This window comes from Ovis canadensis, chromosome 5, assembly GCF_042477335.2.
Source record: "Ovis canadensis isolate MfBH-ARS-UI-01 breed Bighorn chromosome 5, ARS-UI_OviCan_v2, whole genome shotgun sequence".
Lineage (NCBI taxonomy): Eukaryota > Metazoa > Chordata > Mammalia > Artiodactyla > Bovidae > Ovis > Ovis canadensis.
Genome location: NC_091249.1, coordinates 28102999 through 28129935, shown reverse-complemented (window position 1 = coordinate 28129935; position 26937 = coordinate 28102999). Strand labels below are relative to the sequence as shown.

Here is a 26937-nt window from a genome sequence, read left to right as displayed (position 1 = left end):
GGAGAACTGTTTGGTGTGGGGGAAAAAAAAAAACATGTTTGGTGTCAAAAGTACTGTGACGAGAGAAAGCAGGTTTTCCTTAACTGCTTCAAGGTCATGGAAGAAAGAAAGGAATATTTCAAAATTCAGGGGGATTATGTTTTGCTTCTGTGTGACTATTACTGAGGACACATCAGTCACAAAGAAATCACGGGGAGGCTCCTTCCCTTGGCTGACTGCAGAACTTCCCTGGAGGGCCACCTGCCTGCCAGTGGAAGGCAATGGGCTCAATCCCTGGCCAGAGAACTAAGACCCCACCTGCCGGGGGGCTATGAAGCCCAAGTGCTGGAACCACTGAAGCCCATGTGCCTGGAGCCTGTGTTTCGCAACGAGAGAGGCCACTGCAATGGGAAGCCTGGGAAATAGCTTCTGCCTGCAACTGGAGAAAGGGTGCAAGAAGCAATCAAAACCCAGCAAATCAAACCAGGCAATCAAAACCAAAACAGGTAAATAAATGAGCAAGTTCAAAAAAAAAAAAAAAAAAGATTGAGGGACCACTGTACATATGTATATGGAGACGGTCCAAAATGAAGCGGGGAAAGAAGGTACCGTCAAAGTTAGGGGTGTAGGTCTGAGCACTGTTTTGCTAAGAATAACAATTTCCTCATGTTAATCCAAGCATAGAAGCTAGCCCCAAGAAAACATGTACCAAACTGCCAGTGGCTCGCTATGGAGGCGTGTGATGGGGAGCTTAACACGTTCCACATCACAGACTTCTAGAGTTTTTTCTTTGTATGTGTTTGTTTTAACCATCTATTACTTCTGTAAACAGCATTTAAACACACACACACACACACACACACACACACACTTTTTAAGGGGAAAAAAAAAAAGCCTAGGTCAGACAAAATACCTGGGAAGTCAACACCCAGAAAAGATGACCAGGAAGTGTCTCTGGGGAAATAAACAAGGACAATGAAAGCGTTTGGAGACTGTGTTATTTTCCATCTACTTTCAACTTCACCAAAATTGCTGTGCTGATGTTCAGATGTGGAACCAGACTGCTTCAGTATCAGAGGTCTCATTTCTTCTTTCGTACCGGCCTTAGTGCTTCTCTTCCAAGGACCACGATTTCTCTTAAAAGGATCATGGTGGCTGATCACCGCAGCAGGACAGGCTGCTAACAGGCGATGGGGACCCTCTGAAATCTGCTTACTGAGATGATCAGTTAAGGGTTTTTTTTCCATTTTGCCTAAAAACCGGCTGTATATTTAAGTTTGCTCCCAGGATAGCTGCTGCTTTGTCTCTGGGGCGTGGAGAAATTTGTTTGAAGACACATTTCAGCAGCAGCTCCACAGCAGTCAAGTCATGACTTGGAGCTCAGAAAGAGTTCAAGGCAGCTTGGCCAGGTGGCTTCAGCAAATCCAGCCTCATTCGTCACATTTAAACTACAAAATGAGATTCTCCCTAGGTATTCCACAACTAATAAAATCCTCCACGCTTGACCTGAGGCTGTGGGGTGCAGCAGTCCTCAAACCAGCAAGGACGTGTGGGTCGGGGCACCTGTGGTTTCAGGGACCACATCAAAATAGCACATTCCTGAGCCCATAGCTGCCCCGAAGCGGGCTGTTCTGGGGCAAACATTTTCCCTGCAACATATAGCAAAAACTTGCCCTGCATTTAAAAGAGAATAAATTTCAGAAACTAAAAACCCATGTCCTGATGATGATAAATTACAATGTCTTCTCAGGTCTGCCTAAGAGGTAGACATGCCAAACTGTTAGCGAGTATTATTTTTAGCATTGGGAATTATACATCATTTGATGCATTGGAACCCTCCCCCTCCCACTCCGCCCTTAAGTATTTCATTCATTTGAAAACCACTGAAGAGCACCTCCCCACTTTTAACATGGCAGGAGACACGCAGGCAACCAGGCCCACAGGGAATTCAAGCTCTAATCTGGCAAGGAGATAAAACTGTCTACCCTCCAGAACACAAACACTGCCTATCTCAAACAAACTCTTTTCACTATGATCCAGACTCCATGTGCCCTGGAGGAGGAAACAGCAACCCACTCCAGTATTCTAGCCTGGAAAATTCCATGGACAGAGGAGCCTGGCGGGTTCCAGTCCATGGGGTTGCAAAGTTAGACACAACTTAGCAACTGAGCACAGCAGACTCCAGGTGACCCAACATAAACACACAGCAAGTAACCATAACATGTTTTACAGTTCTGTCCTGACCCTTGTTCAGTCACTCAGTCACCTCCGACTCTTTTCGACCCCATGGACTACAGCACGCGAGGCTTCCCTGTCCTTCATTATCTCCCGGAATTTGCTCAGATTCACGTCCACTGAGTTGATGATGCCACCCAACCATCTCATCCTCTATCACCCTCTTCTCCTCCTGCCCCCAATCCCTCCCAGCATCAGTGTCTTTTCCAATGGTCAGCTCTTTGCATCAGGTGGCCAAAGTACTGGAGCTTCAGCTTCAGTCCTGACCCTGCTCTGCCTCTGAAACCTGGGCAGACTCTCCTCCTCTCCTCTGTTAAGGCTGACTGAGCCCCACTGGATGCACAGCAAGACCACCACGGAGCGTGCTGTGAGGCCTGCTCTGTACTCACACTGAGCATTAGCTGCGACTCCTGGAGATGCTGGAGAGAAATTCCCCTACAACAGGGACACACAAAGTGCAAGTGTGGCCGTGCTGTGACAGGCCCTCCAGCCACCTCCAAACACCTGGGGAGAACAAACTCGCCCTGAGCTGGGTTCCAGGGACTGGGCATGCAGCAGAGAACAAAGTCTCTGCCTGGTGGAACCGACAACTGAGTGACACAGATGAACAGGACACACTGCTAGTGGCTGGAGGAGCTATGCACAATCAAGCAGGGTCACCAGTCAAGCTGACGGGAGGCGCGCTTCCAATCACGGTGGCCTGGGAGTCTCAGCGACGGGGACACATCTGAGCAGAAATCTGGAGTGCGATGGGAGCCGGTGGCTGTGGGCAGGCAGAGGATCAGTAAGTACAAAGGCCCTGGGGTGGGACCCTGAAGGAGACGAGCAGGCGAGAAGGGAGAGGCCGCAGATGAGACCAGAGATGGGGGAAGAGCACAGATCACAGGCCTCGAGGGCAGTAGTGAGGAAGCAGAAGTCCACCCAAGGTGCAATGGGAAACCACTGGTATACTCCAGGTAAGGCAGTGACATGGTCTGACGGTGGTTTTAGAAGATTTTTCTGAACCGGCAGATGGAATGGATGTGAGAGTGAGAGAAAAAGAGGAGACAGGGAGGACCAAAGTGACCGGAAGGGCCTCAGCTAGCACGTGCCATGCCATTTGAAATATAAGGGGCTTTCCTGGTGGCTCAAGAATCCACCTGCCAATGCAGGAGACATGGGTTCCATCCCTGGCCTGGGAAGATCCCACATGCCACAGAGGAACTAACCCTGTGCGCCACAACCCCTGAGCCAGTGCGCTAGAGCCCATCGTGCCGCAACTACTTAACCCCACACACCTGAAGCCTGTGCTCCGCAACACGGGACGCCACAGCAATGAGAAGTCCGAGCACTGCAACTAAAGAGTCGCCCCTTGCTTATTGCAACTGGAGAAATAAGATGAGAAGCAATGAAGACTCAGCACAGCCATAAATAAATAGAATTATCAAAAAAAGAAATACAAAAAGTGTCCCTTCCCTGGGGGCAACCAGCCCTGGAACCAGGCTTAGCAAAGCCCAGCCAGGCTGCATTTTGGTCTCAACTCACATCCGCTTGGGGTGAAACAGGGGGTTTATGCTCCAAGAGGCTGTTTGCCCAAAGTCACGTGGGAAGACAGTCCTGCCTGCCTCAAGCCTGTCTGACTCTGATGCCGGCTGAGGAACAGAAGACACAGGAGGAGGAGAGTCCAGAGGAGCACAAAGTGCAGCAGAGGGAGCACTCCCGAGGCAAGAGCCTCCAGGGGCTATTCCAAGGAGGCGCCAGGAGTCCTGGCTGGGGTCCAACGTGCGCTCGGAGTTCATCAGGAGCAGTAGCAGCTCCCACGGCGCACGGAGGAGCCCCGTGCGCATCAGTGTAGCCATGGGCACTAGAGACACCCTCCCTCCAACTATCCTGAGGCTTTTGGGGCAAACCCTGCCCCCTCCCGTCTCGCACGGTACCAGGTGAGGCAGCAACTGCCACACAGCCACCTGCTTCCTGAACCAGCGAGGCGCAACTCGCCAGTGAAAGGAGAACTTACCCCACCCCAGGGAGCCATTTTAAAGCCCATCCTCGCTTTTTTAAATTGCAGTCTAGTTGACTGACCATGTGTTAGCTTCACGTGTACAACACAGTGATATATGTACATAACCCTTTTCAGATTCTTTTCCCCTACAGGCTATGCCAAAATACTGAGTACAATCCCCCGGGCTCTGGAGCAGGTCCTCACTGGGAAAGCCTTTCCTCTTTATCACACTCTAGGAGCTGGCAGACTTCACAGTGAGCGAAACTCAAGACTGCTCCCGGGTTACAAGTGTCCACACACAAAAATGAATACATGGCCCTTAGGCAAAGTAACGGAGCCCCAAAACCAAGCTCTGGAAACCAGTCTTGGCTTTCAGCAAGGGGCCAGGACAACAAAGCCCATTCCCTGAGGGGAACTGACTACAACCCTTCCCTTCCCTCTGCTGTGGGAAACGGAATCCCCCAAGAAACCCAGCTTTGCCTGGAGGCAGCTCCAGGCCCCTTCCCACTCAGGAAGATGAGCAGAGGCCCACTTTCTCATGCCCATCAAATCCATATCCTGAAAAACTTCCCCAATGGCTCAGCAAGGAAAGAATCTGCCTGCAATTCAGGAGACACAGGAGATGGGGGTTCGATCCCTGGGTTGGAAAGATCCCCTGGAGTAGGAAATGGCAACCTACTCCAGTATTCTTGCCTGGGAAATTCCATGGACAGAGGCGCCTGGCAGGCTATAGTCTATCGGGGTCACAAAGAGTTGGACACAACTGATGACTAAGCACACAAGAGCAAACACGAAGATATCACTGATCACACCCATGAGCTTCCTGCTTCTTAGGGATGACACCTGGAAGATAAGAGTTCACATGATCTCAACTCAGTTCTCACAGATTCACCCTCAGACCTCTCCCCTCACCAATATTCGACCGCTGTTACTTCCCTTTTAGAGTAGGTTTTGTGCATTCTTTTAAAAAAAAAAAACTCTGATTCTCCAGTGTTCCAATCCAGTTACGAGGAGATATGTGAAAGGGAAAACGAACTTTTACATTTTTCAAAATCCAAGCCACCTAACACACTTCCCTCTTTCCAGTGCCGTATGGTGAAACTGCAAAGCACAGCATTTTTAAATTATTAAGGACAGAATGGAGGCACCAATTCCTTTCCTACCACTTCGAAAACATATGGAACTACTGCAATGGGGCAAAAATCTATTCTGTATCTTAACCCGCTAGGATGTTGTTGGGATCCTAATAAATAACAACAGTGACAAACTGTCTACTCTTGTGTGTCAGGCTCTTTCCTAAGCACTTAACATTGGTCATCCATCATTTTGCTGTTGTTTGGTCCTTGCAACAATCGTAGAAGTTGGGTACTATTACTGGACCAGCCCTCTTCGCAAGTAAGGAGATGGGCACGAGTGAATGAGGACAGGGTCCTTGTCTGCCTGTTCCTGGCTGAGCCCCCAGCCCCCAACAGCACCAGGTTCACAGCAGGTGCATGCCTGTTCCCTATGTGAACGGGGAATGCAGGGGTGGGCCACTTCCCGCACAACTCCAGGGGGCGCCATGGGCGTTGTGCTCTGTCTAGGGTCAATCTGAATGCCCTCCGAGCCACGGCAGCCCTGATGAGCTGGCCAAAACCAGTCGCCATGTCTGAGGACTCACCCCATGTCTTGGAGGCACCAAAAGGGAAACTGGCCAACCCAGGAGTCAGACTTGGATGTTCAACCCCAGAGGCCCTGGTGAAATATGCCTGGACCTCAGTTTCTTCACTGGCAGAACGTTCTCAAGGGATATTCACCCAATACACAGAGTCCCTCCCACTCTCCCACATCTGATAAACAGTGGGGACGGAGAGCTGGTCTACGGTTACCTCCCAATGTTTTGAGGACCCACAAGAGAGGCAAAGGTGTATAAATAAATTATGTGTTTTAAAAAAATAAATACGGGCAGGTCTTAAGATGGCTGCCGGGCGCCTCCGTCCGGACTGAAAAGATGTGGAGTGGGCTGCTACCTCCTGGCCTAAATGAAAGTGATGTTGAATTGAATTCTGACGATGATACCACATTAGAGAGCTCTGAACTTAACTTACAAGAGGGTGAAGAAGATGGGACCTTTAAAAAGACAGAGATCGTAGATATTCCTACAGATGGACCAAACACTGAAGCAGAAGCAAATATAAATGCATATGAAGAGTGTCCCTCTGGAATCCCCTTAAATATGTGGAATAAATTTCAAGAATTGCATAAAAAGCATTCTGAACAGAAAACTTCAGCTTCTAGATCCGAAAAGAAAAAAAGAAAACGCTCCAGAAAAGGTAAATTGAAGAATGAAGAAGAATCTCATAGTGAACAGTCTTCAAGTGAAACCCAGTGGAAGGAGCTTACCCAGTATTTTGGAGTCAATGAGAGATTTGACCCCCCTGTTAAAAGGAAAAAAGTTGAAAAGTCGGGACTTGAAAAGAGGATAGACCAAGCTGTGGAAGAGTGGAACATTGAGAAGGCCGAGGAACTCAGCAACCAGCTAGCCACTCGAGAGCTTGGTGTAAAAATTGCCAAAGCTATTGCCTGCCACAACTTTGTGAAAGCCAAAAGGAGGCTGAAAATTCACAGGTTGCACGAAAAAAGAAGAAACTTGCCTGGGGATTTGAAGCAAAGAAGAGGTGGGAAACCAAAAGCAACATGGGATATATGTGACTTGCCAGAGTTCTTCAAGACCTTTGAGGCTTCACTCGAGTCTTCAGTTGGTCAATTTACTACAAAAGATTTTCCTGCTTATGTTAACTATGTCAGAAAATTGATGGAAATAGAAAAAATCAGCATAAAATCTGGGAGTTGATTATCAAAAAAAAAAAAAAAATACGTGTTTATGTTGGAGTGCTTTTCACTGACAGGAAGTCTGGAACCACTGCACTGCCCTGCACCAAAGCTATGATGAGGTCACCCCATGATGAACACCCCCCCAAAAAACACCTGCAAAATCAACATCTCCTGAAGGGCTGGCGTGTGCGCTCAATCACGTCCGACTCTGTGACCCCATGGACTATAGCCCACCAGGCTCCTCTGTCAATGGGATTCTCCAAGCAAGAACACTGGAGTGGGCTGCCAAGCCCTCCTCCAGGTCCCGAATCCATGTCTCCTAGGTCTCTTGCGTTGGCAGGGGGATTCTTTACCACTGCGCCACCTGGGAAGCCCCCTGAAGGGTTGGGCACAAATGATTTCAAGTGGCATGAGGAGGAACACTTATTATTTTCATAATCGTATATGTATTGAGTTTAAAGAAAATTAGGAAAATGTATATAACCAGCACATCAAACCTGGGGTTTCTGGGATACAGAATGACTCATGTTTTCAGTTTTCTGAACAGTTAATTTACAAATACATACGTATGAACAAAACCACCTCCGAAAAATTGAGAGCTCATTACATGCCAGACTCTAGAGAGTGTTAAACCACTTCCCATACTATCTTTCCAACCCTCACAACAATTCTTTGAGCTGGCACCACTGTCTTATCTGTTTCTCAAGTTGGGGGACCTACTGGTAAGTGTCCTGCTTGAGGTCAAACTAGAATTTAGAGCTGACTGTGAATCCAGGAGGTCTAATTCCAGAACTAGCACTCCATAACACCACCTCCTATTAACTACTACCCCACACCCTTACTGTTGAGGGAATGAGGTTTGGGGAAAATGGCCTGGAAAGCTTTAGAAAAAAATTAAAAAAGAAAGCAAAACACAGCGCCAGCAACTAATATTTATTGTCTGCAACTCGCCCTCAAGTCCTGGGCCAAGCACTTCACACACAGGGCTACTCAATCCTCAAGAGTACCCTCCTCCTTCATCCACAAATGTTCCCTAAGGGCCTACTACACACTGGGCCAGGGTACACTAAAAGAGATTACACAGACAGCTCTGATGGCCCTTGGAGAAGAGATGTGTAATTACAAACAGGGGTAACTCCTAACACAAGAAAGGATCAAGATGACCATGTGCAAAAGCAGCAGAGGGGAGCAATGACTGGTCCCAAGGGGTCCAACACAACCTGGGGGTCCTCCCTAACCCTGAGTAAAAGCCCCCTCTTCCATGCAGCTACCTGATCTCTGGTTCCCACCACTGGCACCAATCTGCTGTGCTCCTCACACATGACAGGCCTCTAGTTGTTCCCACACTTACCACCTGTTCCCCTACAAGACTGAACAGGCTGCTCTGGGCACCCAACCTCCAACTACCAAACACCCAGCTGGGGCTCAACAAGTATGTGTTGAACAAGAATGGAAGAGACTGGACTGAACAACAACGATAGTGCTTCCCTCTTGACAGGAACCATTTTACAGGCTTTCACCGGCTCCATCTGTGCCATTATTCTCATTTCACATATGAGGACACTGAGAAGTTCCAAAAGATTAAGCTATTTGCCTCCTGTCACAGCGAAGTGACCAGCAACAGCCAGGAGTCAAACTTGAATCAGGCCTGTCATTTAAAAGTGAAAACTTGTTTCAAATTCTTAGGAAGTGGCTCTCACTGCTTATTCCCTACTTTCCCCAATGATTCACTAGGGGGGGAAAATATCAAGACTAGTGTCTTCAAGACCTTCACAAAATACCTTCTCCTGAAAGATTCGCGTTTTAAATAAAAACCTTAATCTGGAAAATCGATTGGCAGAAAGGGGTAAGGATGCAAAACTAAACAATGCTTTTAACGGCAAACACTTCTCTCCGTCCTTCCCCACTGCTGCCGACCCCCGGCTTCAGGGCAAACGTTCTCAAGTCACTACTTGCAAGGGGTTAGCAGAGTTATTTACCTTTCCTTGAAAATCTAAAACGACGTGACTTTTAAAAAAATAACCATTCAGGTCGGCTAACCCAGGGGGGCTGCTAATGTTCGTGTCCGGGCGACGCTGGACACACCTGGGGTTTTTCCTACTGAGCTCCGACTGCAGGCTCGCCAAAAGGCAACATTCGAGTCGGACCCGTTAGAACGTAACCAGAAAAGCCCGGACGTCTGGCTATTGTTGCAGCCCCGGCGGACACCGGGATGTGGGCCCCTGGACCGCCGACGGGGCGACGCGCTTTGTCCAGCGACCCCGGCGAGAGCGCGCGCGGGGGGCGCGCGGCCTCCACGCGGCCCGGGCCCCCACCCCGCCGTCCCGCGGATACTGTAGTCGCCGAGGCCTCGCTGCCTGTGGCCTTCCCCGCGCGCGCGGTGCCGGTCAGGCTTCTTGACCCTCGGGCGCCGCCGTACCCCGGCCCGGCTCCGGGCGCCGGCGGCCCCCTCCCCCCTCGGCGCCCCGGCTCCATTCAAACCGTCCTCCCAAGCCCCGCGCCGCGCTCCCCCCGCGACCCGCGTTCCTTACCGGGAGTCGCCGGCGTCGTCGCCTTCCCGGCGCCGCCCCCGCCCCTCCACGCGGGGCCGGGGGCAGAATGGGCTTCTCGCTTCTCCTCACGAAACAAAGAAGCAGCCGCCGCAGCCGCCGAGCGAGGGTAAGCCTCGCGCGCGCGCCCGCCTGCCTCAGCCGCCCCCCCACGCTGCCCGCGCCCCCGCTGCGCGCGCACTCGCCACCTCCCCTCCCCCCACCACGAACTCCCACTCGCTTCCGCTGCTGGCCCGTCCTCGTGCGCGTGCCCGCCCGCCCTTCCGCTCCTAGGGCGCGTGCGCGTCTCGCCGGGGTTGTCTGGGAGAGGTGGGTGGGGCCAGAGAGAGCTAGAGCGCCCGACGCGCCTCCCGACTCTGTGTGGGACGGTCATGCGCCTGCGCGCGGTGGTCTCCGTTCCCGCACGCCGCGCGTCTCAAAGCCGCCGAGCATGCGCAGAGCAGGCGGCACTGCGGCGGTAGTGGAGGTGGAGGTGGCAGCGGGAGGTTGGGGGATGGGGTGGGTGGTGGAGAGGTCTGCGGGGAAAGCGTGGCCGAGGGCCCCTGAGACTCAGAAGTGAGGCTTCCAAGGTCGTGCATGAAGGCAGGAGGCGGACAGGCTGGGGCCGGGGATGAGCAGAGCCGGCCCCTGGGCCAAGTGCAGGTCGATGTTCGGATGATGGCGGTGCCCGTTCGGCAAAGCCTGTTACGCAAAGACCGTGGCTATCTTTTCCGCACAACTTACCTAGGGCTATTAGTTTAGCAGATAATCTATTGACCTGCCCCACACTGAGGTACTGTAGTACCGAAGAGAAATCTCAGCCTCTGTGGCGCTCATGGTTTAGTGGGAGAGGCAGGCGCGAGGCAAGAAAACTTAAGTAAAATACACTGTGTTGAAATGGACACGTGAAGGGTCGGGGAAGTTTTAAATGGGGCAGCTAGGGAAAGCCTCTCTGCGAAGACATTTGAGTCAAGACATAAAAGCAGTGAGAGAGAGAGAGCTTTGTTCCAAGTGTGAAGGCCCAGAGACTGTAGGAGGCTTCATCTCTTAAATTTTGAGAGTATCTCTTGAGTCTGTATTCGTTGTTTCTAGCCCCACAACTGGACAAACGGTTCCCAGGGCCAAGTCCCGGAGCCTGTGACTCCCTACCCCTGCTTCTCTCAGGCCTTCCCCCTCATTTTTCAGGTCTCAGCTGACTCATCACCTCCCCTGGCCTTGCCCCCTCTTTGATCACCACCTCCTTTTCTTTCACATTTCTTGGGTAACCCCTTTAGTATCTGTCTCCCTAACCTCAATTTAAGTGGCGCAGTGTTGTCAATTTTAGTCCCTAGTGAAGAATACCCAATATCTAGTGTGGGGCCACCCTCTGCAACACACTAGACACCTTAAAAATATTCTTTTTTAATTGAAAATATATTAGCTTCTATGGAGTGTGTATCACCAGCACTTTGGGCCTTTCCAAGCCCAAGGTGAGGCCCTTAGAGCATAAAGCAGCAGCTAATATCTTGGCCTGAAGCCAAAAAGACCTGCATTGAAAACCTGACTCTCCTTAGTACCTGGGGGATGCCAGGCAAGTTTACAGAAGTTTACACTTCTGTTTCTTCACCTGTAAAGTGAAAACAGTGACACCACTCATCTCCACAGGGTTGGTTATGAGGCATCCATGAAAACAGGCCATGGAGAAGCTCTCGGTGACTTAGCTTGTGACGTTGGGTAACGGACAGGAAATGGGCAAGTGAGGTCTAGACTTCGGCCTGTCTCATTCATTCAAGCAATATTTCTAAAGTGCCTTCAGCATCTTAAACGCTGAGCAGAAGACTTCCCTGGTGATGAAGTGGTTAAGAATCCGCCTTGCACAAAAGATAATACAACATTGTAAAGCAATTATCCTCCAATTAAAAATAAATTTAAAAAAAGAAAAAATCTGCCTTGCAATGCAGGGGACGCAGGCAGGTTTGATCCCTGGTTGGGCAAATAAGATCCCACATGCTGCAGAGCAAACAACCCCAAGAGCCACAACTAAAGATTCCGTGCCCTGCAACAAAAGATCTTGCATGCTGCAACTAAGACCTGACCCGGCCAAAATACCCAGAAGCGCTGAGCTGGTCTTAGTCGTGCGGTGATGCACTGAGCAGGCAGGGTTCTGGCCCTTGGAGCAAACAGTCCATGAGTTCAGCTAACGATCTCCCCCACCAATCACACTAGTAATACTTGACAGGAAAATCTAAGTGCATTGGAAGAAAAGCCCCGGGGTTGGTGAGATCATAATATGGGGTCTTCCTGGGAATGAGAAGTCAGGTCAAACTCTCCATATGCCAAGACCCAAAGGAGGAGTGCTCTCAGCGGAGGAAACAAGATGTGCAGAGACCCTGAAGAAGGAAAGGAGCGTGGGAACAGAGGACAGCTCTTGTGGCTCTGGGGGGAGGTCTGCAGTAGCCAGGGAGGGCAGGGCTTTGTTGGCAATTCTTAATATTCTTCACACCTGGCACATTCCTGCCCCAGGGCCTTTGCGCATGTGCATCTGACCCCTGCATAGCTGTGTCTCCCAGAGAATCTCTGTAATGTTACAGATGCAACCTCCTACATCCCCAGGTGACTTTTCTCCATTGCACTCACCCTGCACGCTGGAACATAAGCTTTGTGTCTGTCTTCAGCACCTAGCACAGCGCCTAGTGACTGGTGCATGGAAAAGAGGCTGAAGGAGCACTCTCCGGTGGCCCACGCTGCCTCTCACAAAATCAGAGTTTATGGGATGCTTGTTGAGACCTCAGTATCACACCCGTGGCATCTCAAATGCCACTAGGGAGATGCCTAGCGTGAAGTCAGAGCTTTAGGCTCCAACCCTCATCTCCTGTGTCCAGGTCTCGGTCAGTCTTCCCGTATGCTGCCTATTACAATGATAGCTGCCCCTCCCGCCTTCCCCAGTGGGCAGGACAGGGCCAGATAGGGGCATGAGGAAGCTGTGCTGTGCAAGGATGCAAAGAGGAGTGTAGCAGTCCAGATGTTTGCAGCATCACTCCCCACACGGCAACAATACAATTCCCAGTTGGTCTTAGCAGTCTCAGAGTCTGCATTCACATCTACACCCTCTGGTATCTGTGGCTCTATTAGCTAGGAGCTTCCCACGTGGCTCACAGGATGTGTCAGAGTTCTCTAGAGACACAGAATCAATAGGATGTTGGATATACATATACATTCACACATGCTCAGTCACTCAGTCATGTCTGACTCTGCGACCCCATGGACTGTAGCTCACCAGGCTCCTCTGTGCATGGGATTCTCCAGGCAAAAATACTGGAGTGGGTTGTCATCTCCTTCTCCAGGGGATCTTCCTGACCCAGGGATCAAACCTGCATCTCCTGCACTGGCAGGTGAGTTCTTTACCACTTGAGCCACCTGGGAAATCCCAGATATACACACACACACATACATACATACATCCTATTGATTCTGTTGCACTGGAGAAATGAAGTATATATACGTATGGAGAGAAAGAGAACATACACACATATATATATTAATATATATTTATATAGATAAATGAGAAAGATGTTTATTTTAAGGAACTGGCTCACATGACTGTTGTTGATCAGTCGCTCAGTCATGTCTGACTCCTTGTGACTCCATGGAATGTAGCACAGCAGGCTTCCCTGTCCTTCACTGTCTAACAGAGTTTGCACAAACTCATGTCCATTGAGTCGATGATGCCTTCCAACCATCTCAGTCTCTGCTGCCCCCTTCTCATTTGACTTTCAATCTTTCCCAGCATCCAGGGCTTGTAGGATCTGACAAGTCTGAAGTTTGATCTGTAGGGCAGGCCAATGGCTAGGAATTCAGGGAAGAGAGGATGCTGCAGGGTTGAGCTTGAGTCCCACAGGGCAGTAGGCTGGAAATTCGGGCAAGGTTTCTGTGCCACAGTCTTGAGACCTTCCTCTCTGGGAATCCTCAGTTTTTGCCTTATATATGACTGGATGAGGCCCATCCACATGATGGAAGGTCCACGGTTTGACTCAACATCGTGACTCTGATTTAAACATGAATCACATTTTGATAAAAGTCTCCACAGCAACATAGAAACTAGTGTTTAACCAAATGGCTGGGTGCCATGACCCAGCCAAACAGATCCACAAGATGAACCGTTACAGAGAAAATGGACTAATCTCTTTTGACTCAACATCAAGGTCTTGAAATAAAATGCTCACCACATCCAGTGGGTGAAAATGTGAAATGCGTACTCTTCAGCTGCTGCAGTAAAGTGCTGCTGCTGTTCATGCTCAGTCGTGCCTGACTCTGCAGCATCATGGGCTGCAGCGCCCCAGGCTCCCCTGTCCTGACTGTCCCCCAGAGTTTGCTAACATTCATGTCGAGTCGGTGATGCTATCTAACCGTCTCATCCTCTGTCGCCCCCTTCTTTTCCTGCCCTCAATCTTTCCCAGCATCGAGGTCTTTTCCAATCAGTCTGTTGTTTGCGTCAGGTGGCCAGAGTATTGAAACTTCAGCTTCAGCATCAGTCCTTCCAGTGACTATCCAGGGTTGACTCCCTTTAGGAAATACTCTTTTGAATATCTCTTCAGATCTTACTTAGGCATAAAACTGCTAATTTATTAACCAAACATATGTTTATTCCTCAAACATGACCTACTGCCCTGAAAAATGGGCATTACAAGAAAACTGTTTCCCCAAGTCAAGCAATGAGATGTGCTGTGCAGAAAACAAGAAGCCATCCTTCCACATTACAAACCCAGGGCAATAGATTTCTTTTAGCTGGAAGCCCAAGTTTTAAATCAGCTCAGCAGATGATCAAGAATATCGTGTTACACTTGCAGCAAATTATGTCACTTTCTGCAACTACAGGTGGAAACTACCCACATTTTTCATAGTTTTATAGGTGTTTTATAGGTATGTCTTATTTGGGGGGCTTCCCTGGTGGCTCAGTGGTAAAGAATCTGCCCGTAATGTAGGAGACGCAGGTTCGATCCCTGGGTCAGTCAGGAAGATCCTTTGGAGAAGGAAATGGCAACCCACTCCAGTATTCATGCCTGGAGAATTCCATGGACAGAGGAGCCTGGTGGGCTACTGTCCATGGGGTCGCAAAGAATCAGACATAACTGAGCAACTTAGGGACTAAATAACAAATGAAGCAAAGCTGCAGATCACTTGCATTTTCTCAGATGTGTTGAAACTTCTATCCAGAGAAGGAAAGGAGAAGCTTAGGATAACATTTACAAGGGAAATAGGCTCCATCCATACATAGTCACAGATGTAGAAAACACACTTACGATTACCAAGCGGGAAAGGGGAGGGAAAGGATAAATTAGGAGATTGGGATTGACATATCCCCAGTACTATAAGATAGGTAACTAACAAGAGCCTACTCTATAGCACAGGAAATTCTGTAATACTCTATACTCATACTCTATAATGACCTATATAGGAAAAGAATTAAAAAAGAGTGGATCTATGTATATGTATAGTTGAAACTTCATTATACACATGAAACTAACACAACATTGTAAATCAACTATAATCCAATAAAAATTAATTTTTAAAAAGATTCTTGTGTAGTGGCTTGGGTAGAAATTGTTATGCAGTAAACTGAGCAAAAGAAATTACTTTATTGTTGCTTGAAAAATGTAAAGGAAAAAAACAAAAGACCTCCGTGGCCTGCCATATTTGTTTGGGTTGTTTGGTCTCTCCTGCTCTTGTGTGAGTGTGTGTGTAATTGCACTCTCTGTGGCCTTCCTGGGTATTTACCCTGCAGAGTCAACGGGAGCCGCTGTGAGATCTGGTCAGTGCACTCAGTAATTGCAGCTTCCCCTCCTTCCCAGTGCAATCAGTAAGAGGGGACAGCCTAACTCTAACGGCATCACCCTCCGTCAGCATCTGGAGAAACAATGCACCATATTCTGCAGTCTGCAGAACTCTCTGCCCTCAGCTTTATGCCACGAACTGTGTATCACATCCACTTATTTACCTTCACCTGACTTCTGGTACTTCTGCAAATCTGGGCAAATGAACAGATGAGCAAGTTGAAGAAGATACATCTTACAACATTTTGAATCCCTTCTCTGTGGTAATCATACCTTAGTTGCTGGAAGAAAATTTGAAGGAGGGGACTTCCCTGGTGGTCCAGTGGTTAGGACTCTGAGCTCCCAATGCAGGAGGCCCAGGTTCGATCCCTGGTCAGAGAACTAGATCCCACGTGCTGCAACTAAGACCTGGTGCAGCTAAATAAATTTTAAAAAACAAAAGGAAAGCAGTCTTGCCTTCTGGGAGCTACAGTCTTGTTGGAGGTGTTTGTGTGTGCATGCATGCTCAGTCGTATCTGACTCTTTGTGACCCTATGGACTGTAGCTCCCCATGCTCCTCTGTCAGTGGAATCTTTCAGGCAAAAATACTGGACTGGGCTGCCATTTCCTTCTCTAGAACATCTTCCCGACCCAGAGATAGAACCCAAGTCTCTTGCATCTCCTGCATCGGCAGGCAGTTTGTTCACCACTGGGCCAGCTGGGAAGGAGTTCAATGTAAGTGATTTTTGTTTAGGAGACAATTCAATAAAAGTGATTTAACCCATTGCTTGATTTATTTTCAGGTACTGTGCAACGCCTCTGCCCCCATGGAGGTTTCTATTCTAAAAAAACAAAGAAACATTAACCTGTGTGATGAATCACCAAGAGGAGATTAGTTCAAAACACAAGCCTGGAGAACTTTCTGTAAGTTCTGAGACCCTATCTGGTGGAGCTCTAGAAATTTTTTTCGTAGAACATGTCCAGGGGGCTTCCCTGGTGATCCAGTGGTTAAGCGTCTGCCTGCCAGTGCAGGGCACATAGATTCAATCCCTGGTCTGGGAAGATCCCACACGCCTCAGGACAACTAAGCCTGTGCGCTCCAGAGCCCATGAGCCGCAAGAGAAGCCACTGCAATGAGAAGCCTGTGCACCGCCACTAGAGAAAGCCCGCGCACAGCAGCAAAGCTCCCACCCAAAGACAAATAGAAAGCGCCCGCGGAATGAAAATTCCCTACTGGCCCGGTGGCGAGGGTGCCGCGCTTTCATTGCTGAGGGCACGAGCTCAATCCCTAGTCGGGGAACTACAATTTTGCAAGTCTTTCAGTGCAGCCAAAAAAAGAAAGTGCCCTACGTGAGCCTTGCCATCTGTACGGTCTGTGAACAGGTGATGGAGCAATCATTTCAGTGGCACGTATCCACAGACTCAGATACTTATCCCACCTGCCTACCAATAGGAAAGGCAAGGGTGAGTCTGGTGAGTAATTTACAACTAGTGTAGCCATGTGATTAATTCAACGTGACCATATTTTAAAACTGTAGATGTAAACGTGTACTAGAAGACACACTACTAGTGTGTCTGTCAGGATCTTCTTAAGGACCTATGGACAGGCACGGGGCCCCCACCCACAGAGCATCTGCTCAGCAGACCTGGGGCCAGGACCAGAGAACTGGCATTGCAAGCATGTCCCCTGCATTGGAAGGTGGATTCTTAACCACTGGACCACCAGGGGAGTCCGCACCTGCTTACTTTAAATAAGCCCTGAATGGCCCTGGCTTTGTGAAGTAGCAGGCCCACAAGGCTCCACCCTCTACTGCCCACCCCAGTCCCCACTGCAAATCTTCCTCTACCTGCTTGGGAACGCAGCCCTGCACACCTAATGCAGGTCCCCTTTTGTCCTGTTCTAGTCTCTAAGAGCAGGAGGAGAAGGGGGCGACAGAGGATGAGATGGTCGGATGACATCATCAACTCAATGAACATGAGTTTGAGCAAACTCTGGGAGACAGTGAGCAGGGAAGCCTGGTGTGCTGCAGTCCATGGGGTCGCAAAGGGTCAGACACAACTGAGTGACTGAGCAACAACCCCAGCTTGAACGCCATCTCTCTGCCTCCCTCCCTGGCATCTTATGTGAGGACTTGGCTTAGATTTAGCTTCATCCCCACCCCAGACTGGTTAGATACCCTTCCTCTGCTGGCAAAAATAGAGACACAGGAGGGAATCCTTTTTCAAAGGTGTTAAAATGATGAGCTTAGCAAGCCAAGCCACCGTTGAAGGACCAGAAATTAATATGAGCAACAACAGCTAACACTTGCATAGCAGTTCTTGGGTGCCAGCTGCTATTCTAAGCTGGGAATCTGTAAATTTAAATGTAGTGGGAATGCAAGTTGGTACCACCACCTTGGAAGACTTTGGCAATTTCCTACAAAACCAAACATATCCTTGGACTTGCCTGGAGCACAAGTGGTTATGAATCCTTCTGCCAATGCGGGGTACACGGGATCGATCCCTGGTCCAGGAAGATTCTACACACTGCAGAGCAACTAAGCCTAAGTGCCACAACTACTGAAGCCCGCAAACCCTAGAGCCTGTGCTCCTCAATGCTGCCGCAATGAGAGGCCCGCACACTGCAATTAGAGAGTAGCCCCCACCTGCTGCAACTAGAAAATGCCCATGCAGCAACAAAGACCCAGCACAGCCAAAAATTAAGTAAATAAAAGGAAAAGCTAAATATACTCTTATCATCTCGCAATCCTGCTCCAAGGTATTTACCCAAATGTATTAAAAACTTAGCCACACAGAAACCTACACACGAGTGTTTCTAGCTGCTTTATTCATAATTGCAAAAATTTGTAGGCAGCCAAGATGCCCCTCAATAAATGACTGGATAAACAAACCGTGATAAATCCAGACAATGGAATGTCAGCACTACAGAGAAATAAGATCAAACCAGGCAGCCTATTTCCCACTTCCCACAACCATACTTCCACTGCAGGGGGCGTGGTTTCGATCCCTGGTCTGGAAACTAAGATTCTGCATGCCTTGCAGCATGGCCAAAAAATAGCGGGGGTGGGGGGGAGATATGGAGGAACCTTAATTGTGTATTTCTGAGGGAAAGAAGCCAGTCTGTAATAGCTATATACTGTGTGATTCTAATTCGATGACAATTCTGGAAGAGACAAAACCAGAGAATGTAAAAGAAGACCCTTCCCCTGGGGTTGGGGCTGAGAGAGAGGTAGTGAAACCATTCTACATGATACAGTCAGGGATGGGTACATGTCATTTGTCCAAACCCATAATATGTACAATGCAGGGTTTTCCCTAATATAAACTGTGGCTAATGGTGGTGTGTCAAGGCAGGTATAGCAATTGCAGCAAATGTACCACTCTGGTGGGGGCTGTTGACAGTGGGGGAGGCTGTGCATGTGAGGGGGGCAGGGGCTATAAGGAACTTGTACTCTTCTTTCTGCACTTTCTGCTCAGTTTAGCTGTGAACCTAAAACTGCCCTAAAAATTAAAGCCTATTTTTAAAAAATGGAATATGCAGCAATACGCGTAAGCCCTACTGTGAACCATGGACTTTAGCCAGTAGTAGTGGATCCATGTTGATTCAGTTTTAACCAACTTCAGTTGTAGCAAGTGTTTCACATTAATGCAAGATGTTAATAATAAGGGAAACTGGAAACGATGGGATAGAGGGTTGATGGGGAGAGCAGATATATGGGAACTGTATACTATTTGCTCAATTTTTTGTCAACCTAAAGCTGCTCTAAAAAATAAAGTCTGGAGACTTCCCTGGTGGTCCAGTGGTTGAGAATCCCCCTTGCAGTGCAGGGGATGTGAGTTCGATCCCTGGTGCTTGCACCCCAGCTACTGAGCCCACGCGCCACAACTTGAGAGTCAAGGCACCACAGTGAAGGATCCCACGTGACGTAGCTAAGACCTGACATAGCCAAATAAATCTTTGAAAACTAAAGTCTGTTCATCTAAAACCTATACATCCATATCTATATATGTACATGACCCTCGCTGCATGTCCTACCATTGCCCCCATGTTACAGTGGGAACTGAGGCAGGGAAAAGGTTAATAATCTACCCAAGGTCAACACTGTCCTTACAGGCTGGCCTGGTCACAGCCAGGTAGATGGACTCTGGTAGCCATACCCTTAACCACTGCTGCCAGTGATGGGAGCAAAAGCAAGTGCAGGCTAGCGGTGGGGCAGGAGCCAGCTGCCTACAGGTGACACACAGAGCCAGAGAGGGAAGGGGCACCCTAGAGGCCAGCATCACCTGTGCTCAGTGGTCTGTGATGGAGAGAGCTTGGGTTGGTTTATTTAGAAGATCTCATCTCACCTCTGTAGTCCAGGTTCCCCAGAGAAACAGAGCCAACAGGCTGTGTACATGGACTGAAAGAGATTTGATGTGAACTGAATTGTGTTCCCCAAAATCCACATGGTGAAGCTGTTACTCCTACTGTGACTGTATTTGGAGGAGGGCCTAGAAGGAAGTGATTAAGGTTAAATGAGGTTATGAGAGTGGGGCTCTGATGTGACAGGTGTGCTTGCAAGGGCAGACACCAGACAACAATCTTATTCTTTCTGTCTCAGGTGGCTCAGTGGTAAAGAATCTACCTGCCAGTTCAGAAAATGCAAGAGACAGAGGTTCAATTCCTGGGTCAGGAAGATTCCCCTGGAGAAGGAAATAGCAACCCATTCCAGTATTCTTGCCTGGAGGATTCCATGGACTGAGGAGCCTGGCGGGCTACAGTCCACGGAGTCACAATGAGTTGGACACAACATAGCAGCTGAACGTGCACACACAGAAGAAAAGACACCAGAGAACAATCTTATTCTCTGTCTCTCCCCTCTCCCTCCATCTCCATCTCTAAGTCTGCCATGTGAGCATACAGCAAGAAGGTGGCCATCTACAAGCCAGGAAGGGAGCCCTCTCTAGAAACTGAATTTACTGGCACCTTGATCTTGGGATGTCTCAGCATCTAGAACTGTGAAAAAAAATGTTTTCTGTTTTTGAGGCCACCTAGTTTATGATATGTTGGTACGGCAGCCTGAGCAGACTAATACAAGATTGGCTCAGGTGATCAAAGAGAAGGAGCATGCACGCTCAGTCATGTCTGACTCTTTTGCAACCCCATGGACTGTAACCCACTATTCTCCTCTGTCCATGGGATTTCCCAGGCAAGAGAGATTGGAGTGGGTTGCCATTTCTTCCTCCAGGGGATCTTCCTGACCCAGGATGGAAACCCACCTCTCCTGCAATGACAGGCAGATTCTTAACCACTGAGCCACCGGGAAGCCCAGATGATTAAGGAAACTGGCAAATCCAGCATCTGCAAGATGGGTCGTCAGTCCGGAGACCCAGAAAGAGCTGATGCTGCAGTTCCACCCCCAAGGCAATCTGCCAGCAGAATCCCCTTTTGCTTGGGGGAGTGAGTCTTTTGATGTAGTCATACCTTCAACTGATCATGCGAGACCCACCTGCATTATGAAGGGCAATCTGCTTTGCTCAGAGTCTATTGATTTAAATGTGACTCTCATCCAAAAACACCCTCCCAGGAACATCCAGGTTAGCGTTTGACCACATGACTGGGCACCACAGCCCAGTCAAGTTGACACATAACATTAGCCATCAGTCACCAAAACAGAGTAGAAACAGGTGAACACCAGGACATACACATACACCTGCTCCTTGGAAGAACAGCTATGACCAACCTAGACAGCGTATTAAAAGGCAGAGACATTATAAAGCCAGCCTAGGTGTGCCAGAACCAGGTGGCCCTCTCACCTGGCCCCCCTCCATCTGCCTCCTCTTTGCCTCTCCCACGCCATCTTCTTGCTTTCTTCCACTGACCTCATTATGCAGTGCAGATTATGCCGGGGCGTGGCATCCGCCAGACTGTGGTAGAACAGGTTGTCCAACAGTGAACTGGAGAGACAAAGCCCATCTCTGCCCTGCCCAAGCCGGGCCTCCTCCAACATGACCTGTGCATCAGCAGCTGTCAGCAGGGGGCCCCTGGGAAAGGCATGGCGGGGTGGGGCGTCAGCCGAGCTGCTTCTCCTTGGGAAGGGCTTCACTATCTTGGGTTCCTCTGGATTTTCTCCTGGGACTTCTCACTAGGTCCTTTTTTTTTTTTTTTTTTTCAACTTTCTATTTTGTATTGCAGTATAGCCGATCAACAGTGTTGTGATAGTTTCAGGTTGGGTTTCAGCAGAGGGACTCAGCCATGCATATACATGCATCCATTCTCCCCCAGCCTCCGTTCCCACCCAGGCTACCACAGGACACAGAGCAGAGCCGTGTGCGGTACAGTAGGTTCTTATTGGTTTTCCGTTTTGAATATAGCACTGTGTACATGTCCATCCCAGACTCCCTAATTATCCCTTCCCCCCAGTCTTTGCCCTGCCCCCCACAACTATAAGTTCATTCTCTTAAGTCTGTGAGTCTCTTTCTGTAAATAAGCTCATTTGTGTCACTTCTTTTTAGACTCCATGTATAACACGTGCCATGGATACTTCTCCTCTGACTTGCTTCACTCAGTAGGACAAATCTGTACATTGTTTGCCATCCAATCATCTCACCCTCTGTTGCCTCCTGCTGCTCCTGCCCACAATCTTTCCCAGCATCAGGGTCTTTTCCAATGAGTTGGCTCTTCTCATCAGGTGGCCAGAGTATTGGAGCTTCAGCTCCAGCATCAGTCTTTCCAATGAATATTCAGGACTGATCTCCTTTAAGGCTGACTGGTTTGATCTCCTTGCTATTCAAGGGACTCTCAAGAGTCTTCTCCAGCACCACAACTAGGGCAAGGTAAAAACAACATTTCTTAAATGGCATTGATGAACCTATTTGCAAGGCAGGAATAGAGATGCAGACATAGAGAACAGACTTATGGGCACAGCAGGGGAAGGAGAGGCGGGGACGAATTAAGAGAGTAGTATTGAAACACATACATTACCATGTGTGAAACAGATAGCTAGTGAGAAGTTGCTCTGTGGGCACAGGGAGCTCAACTGGGTGCTCTGTGACAACCTAAGTGGAGTGGGGTAGGGGGACGATTCAAGCGGAAGGGGATATATGTATACTTATGGCTGATTCATGTTGCTGTATGGCAGAAGCCAACACAACATTGTAAAGCAAAATTATCCTCCATGTTTGTGGTTTTTTTTTTTTTTAAAGAGCATTTCTTGCAATCAGAGCCTCTGGAATCTACTTAGACTAGAAGGATTAGCCTCAGTTGCTACACTGACCTCAGCTGAAGTCCCGACAGTGGCCCACAAGACCCTGTACCCTCAACTCCACCAGTCCCCACCACTCATGCTCTCCAGGCTCACTGGCCTCCTCACCATCCCTCCAGCCTGCTGGGCACAGTCCTGCCAGAGGGTCTTTGCACCTGCTGTCTGTCTGCTTGGAACAATCTCTCTCCAGAAATCCTTGTTCTTCCCTCAGTTCCTGTATTGATTTTTTTTAATTTTTATTTTTAGCTGCTGTGTGCTGCACGATGGGTCTTAGTTCCCCAGGGACTGAACCTTCACCCCCTGCAGTGGAAGCAGGGCCTCTTAACCACTGGACTGCCCGGGAAGTCCCTCCCTCAGTTCCGTTAGACTTTTACTCCAGTCTCAGCATCTCCGATCACCGTTTTGGGCATTGATTTCAGCCCCTCTGTCAGCACTTAGCTCTCCCAGCCCCACTTCTCAGTAGCACTTACCACTTTCTAACACGCTCTCTGATTTCCTTACTTACTGTGTCAGTAGTAAATTTAGGGACTTCTCTGGTGGTACAGTGACCGAGACTCCACACTCCCAACGCAGGGGGACTGGGTTCGATCCCTTGTCAGGAAACTATATCCCACATGCTGCAACAAAGATCCAGTGCAGCCAAATAGATAATATTTTTTAATAAATATAAAAAATTTTTAATAGTATATTAACTATGCCAACTGTCGTCTCCTCTGTCCTTTGTGCTCCCCCACCCCTCCCACTATCATTTGAGCTCCATGAGAGCAAGGGCCTTCAAACTGTTCATTGACTTGTCCCATGTGTCTGTAATATTAATAGTTGCTGGTGTATAGTAGGGGCTTAGCAAACCTTAAATAAATTAATTCATCTGAGCTACCAATGGGCTTCCCCGGCGGCTCAGTGGTAAAGAATCTCCCTGCCAATGGAGGACATACATGTTCAATCCCTGGGTCGGGAAGATCCCCTGGAGGAGGAAATGGCAACCAGTCCAGTATCCTTGCCTGGAGAATCCCGTGGACAGAGGAGCCTGGTGGGCTACAGTCCATGGGTTTGGCACGAGCCATGGATAGGACCCTTTGCTTTAGAATTTGAAAGGTGTTTCCTGAATAAGAAGGAAGACCAAAATATGAATGATTTTTCATTATTTTTAAGGTAGTATTTTACATTTTAAAACCAGTAATAGGGATTTCCCTGGCAGTCCAGTGGTTAGAACTTCACACTTTCCCTGCCAAGAGCCCAGGTTCAATCCCTGGTCCAGGCACAAGGATCCCACAAGCCACACAATGTGGCACAGGAAAAAAGTGCAAAATTAAATTGAAACACAATAATAACAGCCTTGTTTGTCCATCCACAGCAGCTCCACCCCTCCAGGTATTCAAGCCAAACATCTCAGTGTCTTCCTCACCACCTCACTCTCTCTCACCCTCACATCCTGTTCATCTGGAATTGCTCATTAGTTCTACATTCAAATTGTGTTCCGTGATATTGTGATTAATAGTAAGAGCAATATATTTGGTCTTCATCCCCATTGCTGGCACAGAGCTCCTAAAACCCTCAGCACTTCCTAGACAGTAAAAACAATAAAGATGTCTTGACAGTGGTAACAAGTGCCTTTCTACACACCTGAGTTTATGTTAATGAGGACTTTTGGAAAGTACCCGAGCATGGGAGCTGGTTGTCCGGGGAAGCAAGCCTGTGATGAGAAGGTTGGAACTTTTGGTGCCTAACCCCACCACCAGCCTCCAGGGAAGGGAGAAGCGCTGGAGTTTGAATCCATCACCATCTACCAGTGATTTCTTCCATCCTGCATATGTGATGCTAAGTCACTTCAGTCGTGTCCGACTCTGTGCAACCCCATAGCTGGCAGCCCACCAGGCTCCCCCGTCCCTGGGATTCTCCAGGCAAGAACACTGGAGTGGGTTGCCATTTCCTTCTCCAATGCATGAAAGTGAAAGGTGAAAGTGAAGTGTCTCAGTTGTGTCTGACTCAGCAACCCCATGGACTGCAGCCTACTAGGCTCCCCCGTCCCTGGGATTTTCCAGGCAAGAGTACTGGAGTGGGGTGCCATTGCCTTCTCTGTCTCCTTGCTTAGTGCTCTACAAATAAATGCTGTATTCACCTTCTCCACAAGCTGGGGTCAGTAGATTCACTTTGTTGCATGTCAGGCATTGGACCCAGTTCAGTTTGGTAGTAAGTTCAGTATGGCAAGTTCTCAGCTGATCCAAGCACCGTCTGCCATGTCTGTCTCTCCTGTAGTCTGGGGATGATTTGTGACTTTCCCTCTCTCCAGGTTTTCTTCAAAGCTGGCCTGCTGGTTCTTTGTGCAGAGACTGCCATCCATCTAAGCTGCTCCGCTGCAGAGGTCACTTCTTTTTTAACTCTTCTAGGTTAAAAACCTCACAGAAGAGATGGCCGGCCTGGATGAAGTCATAGCTAAGCTGACCAAGGAGAAGAAGGCCCTCCAGGAGGCCCATCAGCAGACCCTGGATGACCAGCCAAGCTCCACCACAGGTTCCAGGCTGGTTCCAACAATGGCGGCATTTCTTCGGCTTTTTGTCATGGAATGCGAAGTCAAGTGGACCTGAGGAAGCATCGCTATGAATGAAACTAGAGGAGGTGATGGAATTCCAGTTGAGCTATTTCAAATCCTAAAAGATGGTTGGATGGCGTCACCAACTCAATGGACATGAGTTTGAGTAAACTCCGGGAGTTGGTGATGGACAGACAGGCCTGGCATGCTGCAGTCCGTGGGGTCGCAAAGAGTCAGACACGAACGAGCAACTGTACTGAACTTCATATGTGATGAAACCTCCATAAAAACCCAAAAGGATGCGGTTCTGAGAGCTTCCAGATTGCCACATCCCCAACTCAGAAGCTCCTGTGTTCAGGACCTCGCCTTGTTCATCTGTTCATCCAACTGTTGATTCAGATCCTTTCATAACCTTTGTAGTAAGCCAGTAATCTAGGAAGTAACATATTCCTCTGAGTTCTGTGAGCCGCTCTAGAAAAATAATTGAACCCAAAGGGGTCGTAGGTACCTCTGATTTACAGCCAATCTGTCAGAAGCACAGAGGACAGCCTGAACTTGGAATTGGTCTCAAAGGGACTGGGAGGCAGTCCATTGACCTGTGGGTCTCATGCTGCCCCCAGGTGGCCAGTGGGGAGCAATGTGGATGTTCTCAAAACACACGGTTGTGCATCTGACCTGCCCTCAGTCCCACTCCCCCCAGGGACTAGTACAGAGGCATAATTCTGTTTCACCCCCGTCAAACCAGTGCCAGGACTGGGGCAATTTCCCGGTGGCATCTGTCAAAAGCTATAAAGACATCGAGGGAATTCCCTGGTAGTTCAGTGGCTAAGACTTCTGAGCTCCCAATGGAGGGGGCCCAAGTTCAATCCCTGGCCAGGGAACTAGATCCCACATGCCTCAGGAGTTCCCGTGCCACAGCTAAAGATCCTGCATCTCGGGAATTCCGTCAGTTCAGTGGTTAAGAATCCACCTTGCAATGCAGGGGACTTGAGTTCAGTCCCAAGACTCTCTGCTTCCACTGCAGAGGGGACAGATTCAATCCCTAGGGAATTATGATCCCACATGCCACGGAGCAACTAAGCCCACGGGCCACGACTGCAGAGTCTGTGCACTAAGACTCTAAGCTAAGACCTGACTGCCAAATAAATGTTAAAAATTAAAAATACTTTATATTTAAAAAAAAATCCTGCATGCTGCAACAAAGATCCCATGTGCCACAACTAAGATCCAGTGTAGTCAAATAAATAAATAAATATTTTTTAAAAAGAGATCTCGGGCAAGAGATGGCAGGAAAGGCGAGCAACAGACAGAAGGGAATATGGAATGAAAATGGCCCACTAGGAAAAAAAAATCCATCAAACACCAAAGAAGACAGTAATGAAAAAAGCAAGATAAACAACAATAAAATATATAGGTTATACAGAAAAACATGGCAAATATTTCTCCAGCACTGACAGCGGCAGTGACACTGGAGAGTTAACATCGAGAGGTTTCTGATGTCCTCAGGGAGTCATTTATCCTCCAGACACACCCATCCGCAATATTCACAGAGATTATTGCCAACCTAGAAGGCACACTCAGGTTTCAGTGTCCAGAGTTTTTCGGGGGTTTCATTAGGTAGGAGTCACTGATTGAATCCTTAGATGATCGGATCATTGCCCAAGTGGCTCAGTCTCCTGCCCCTGTCCCCACCTACCCTCCTTGGAAGTCAGGCTAATATCCTGTGACTCCAGGCCCAACTATCTAATTACGTGGTTGGTCTTTCTGGCTCGAACAGCACCCACCCTGAGTCATCGAGTTAGCACAAACAGTCCAGGGCTCCACCATGAGTCACTAA

General features: G+C 48.7%; 1 protein-coding gene, 1 long non-coding RNA gene, 1 other non-coding gene and 1 pseudogene across 13 annotated transcripts in view; 3 read left to right on the top strand and 1 right to left on the bottom strand.

Annotated features, from left to right (window-relative positions):
- Nucleotides 1-9920, bottom strand: part of SMARCA4 (SWI/SNF related BAF chromatin remodeling complex subunit ATPase 4) — a 90961-nt gene extending 81041 nt beyond the window's left edge. For 4 of the 10 annotated variants that reach the window (XM_069589234.1, XM_069589235.1, XM_069589233.1 and 1 more), the window contains exon 1: nt 9541-9829. The gene's annotated coding sequence lies outside the window, so the exon portion shown is untranslated. Of the gene's footprint in view, nt 1-9094; nt 9487-9540 lie in introns of those variants that run through there. The other 6 variants (XM_069589239.1, XM_069589242.1, XM_069589238.1 and 3 more) reach the window with 4 other exon arrangements.
- On the top strand, nt 6167-7043 carry LOC138441731 (protein FAM204A pseudogene; annotated as a pseudogene).
- LOC138440184 (uncharacterized) lies at nt 9289-26514 on the top strand. 2 transcript variants are annotated; one of them, XR_011256963.1, is made up of 3 exons: nt 9289-9667; nt 16130-16250; nt 24958-26514. It is a non-coding gene; the product is annotated as an uncharacterized lncRNA (long non-coding RNA). The 2 variants fall into 2 exon arrangements; XR_011256962.1 differs by having other exon boundaries at nt 9306-9667; nt 24861-26514.
- On the top strand, nt 15656-15728 carry TRNAG-CCC (transfer RNA glycine (anticodon CCC)). Its single transcript has one exon. It is a non-coding gene; the product is annotated as a tRNA-Gly (tRNA).
- Nucleotides 26515-26937: the final 423 nt, after the last annotated feature.